A 2,642-nucleotide genomic window follows, 5' to 3' on the forward strand; every position below is an offset into this window, starting at 1 on the left:
TTCATGATTTTTTTTTTCCCAGGTAACTTCTTGTATCACAACTGGTATTACACCATAGGTTATCTAACTGAACTCATAGTTCCACTTAAGGCTCTGATATATTGTATTTAAGTAATTTTGACACAAGTAACATTTGCTTTTGAAGGGACTTGCAGTCACAAAGTAATACCCCTGCATTTTACCTTTTTTCATTTCAGTCCTTCCTTCTTCTTACAGAGGTACAGAAGAACAAGATTAGAGCATTTCTGCATGCATGACGGATGGCTATGAAACCATACCTTATTCATCTTTATTACTATCAAAATTGATTGTAATTGATTCTCATATATAGCAATGGTTGTCAGCCAATCAGATTTAACTTTTTACTTCAGAAGCATTGTACTGAAATGATACCTGACCTAATCTATGATTAGATTCTAAATTGGTCTAAATTTAAAATGAAAAAAATAAGCAAGAGAATAAAAAATGCTAATAGATTCTTATGATAACACTACTCATAAAAAAAGCATCTTACATTTTCCAGTTTATTTTGACATACAGGGTAACCACATAGTTTGATGATAGAACGTTCATCAACAATGTCTTTATAGTGAGATGGAGTAATACATTTTCCCTGAAATGACAAGAAAATAGGTCAAAAACAGATACTGGAAGATCTGTCATTTTTCTTACTCAAATGAAAATGAGCAAATACTTTCCATTTTATAACAGCAGGTTAATAAACAGCACTGAGAACCTACCCAGTAAAAAATGGTAAAAAGTTTTTTAAAAATACACACACTTATTTTTGCGTATACAAGTACCTCATCATATACCACTAGTATACCTATTCTCTCAATTTTCCTCTCTTTACATGTTACATACACCTATTTGCCATCATATTTACAACCTTAACAGGAATAATCCTTGTATCTTCCCAGTAAAACTGCTGCCAGATGAACCGTGTGGTAAAGAGTACCGTTGTCTAAATTCACAGAGGGCATGACACAGACCTAACTTTTTGTATTTCCCAGAGGCATAAACAAAATATGCTAGCAGAGAGATTCACAATTATACCTCATCCTACAAAACTGGAGCATATTTTCACTGCAGAGCCCTTGAAAATAAGGCAACCATCAGCGGAGCTGACAAGAGAGAATGAACTTGTCCACTCTGAACTGCAGCAAATTGTTCTAAGAACTTTAAAAAACAGTTGGATATTAAGATACAAAATAATACCAAAACTTACAACACCTACAGAATTCAGAAGGAACTCTTCAGTAATGTTCTCTTCCAGGAGTTGCTCAACAATATGCAGTGCCTTTTTCTCAAGTTCAATCTTTTTTCTAGTGGAAGCCTCCAGAGCTGCATTCCTGTAATATAGGAGATGTTGAATGAAACAGCAGCTCCCATAAGCAATTCCCTAAGTGAATATTTATCTTCTTTTCTAAAATACAGTAGCTTGCATTTACTGCATCTCATCAAGTTGGCCAAACAAAGCAACAAGTGGACTATAAATTTTGTAATAACCACTGAAAATAAATAAATACATACATAAATAAATTCTAACTTTGCTTTGCTTTATTTTCTCCCCAGTCAGGAAAAGTATTGACTTTTATTGCCAAACCACAACAGAATTATTTCAGTTGAGTGCACTCGCTGGTCATGTATTTTATTGTATCTTCCATGTATCTGCAGTGAGGCATATTTTAACATATTCTCTTAATATACATAGAGTTTAGCCTTTGCTAAATGTTATTCTCATGCTGTAAGATGGGCTGATTAAACTGCAGCAGCCAGGTGACAGAACGGAGACACCCCTTGTAGCTCTGCCTCCCCCAGGAAAGAAGTTCTCCTGCCACCTGTGTCACCACTGCAAGTCCGAATTCCTTTGGGCAGCTTTCCCCGATGGGCAACTGTCTGACGTCTCTGTGGGGAGCAGGTGGCAGAGACACCAGTACTATGGCATTCTGTGCTGGTTAAAGGGGATGCAGCTTTCAGCCCTGCTAAGATGTAGTGTGCAGCTCTGGCCAAACAGGATGGCTGTACCTATTATAAGCAATGCTAAGCTGATGTTCGGTTAGAAGACACACAGCATCGCCAAAAACCTGCAGGAGGCGGATGCCGGTGGTCTCTGGAAGTTAGTTATCTCTAAGAAAGCAAAAAACACGGGAGGAAAAGAGTTACAGTCTCAGAGTAAAGCAAAGCAAAGTGACCACCATACATTGTTTGCTAGAAATGGTACCTCTGAGCAGCATCTTCATTTTTTGGAGCAGCTGACCGTTTATTTCCTAGAAATCAAAAACATGGAAGCATATAAGTGACTTTTCTTCCTTTAGCAATGGAAAACATTGGAACTTTTAAAAAATATGAAGACTTCTGCAAGCACAATGGAATGCACAGAACAGCTTTTGGTGGCTGTCCCTTCAGCAAGGCAGCCACTCAGCAACGTCAGGCACAGCTTTTGTACCGCTCTTGGGGTAAGCACGGCCTGCCGACCTGGACGCGGAGCCGTTACGCCCAGAATACGTATTTTTAGGTGACAGCTCTCTGCAACCGGAGACGCAGAGACATCGGACACTGACAGCCTGACACGGTGCCGCAGTCCCCGCAGAGCCCGATGGGGCTCTGGCCCGTCTCATCCGACCGCTTGCGGTGAGCCC

At 39.4% G+C, this 2,642-nt stretch overlaps 1 long non-coding RNA gene across 1 annotated transcript; it reads right to left on the reverse strand.

Annotated features, from left to right (window-relative positions):
• On the reverse strand, window positions 1-2,301 carry LOC104912252. The gene is made up of 3 exons (XR_794499.3): window positions 2,225-2,301; window positions 1,238-1,352; window positions 1-613 (listed from the first exon to the last, which is right to left on the reverse strand). It is a non-coding gene; the product is annotated as an uncharacterized LOC104912252 (long non-coding RNA).
• Between the last annotated feature and the right edge of the window lie 341 nt (window positions 2,302-2,642).

Source organism: Meleagris gallopavo, chromosome 10, assembly GCF_000146605.3.
Source record: "Meleagris gallopavo isolate NT-WF06-2002-E0010 breed Aviagen turkey brand Nicholas breeding stock chromosome 10, Turkey_5.1, whole genome shotgun sequence".
In the NCBI taxonomy this organism is placed as follows: domain Eukaryota; kingdom Metazoa; phylum Chordata; class Aves; order Galliformes; family Phasianidae; genus Meleagris; species Meleagris gallopavo.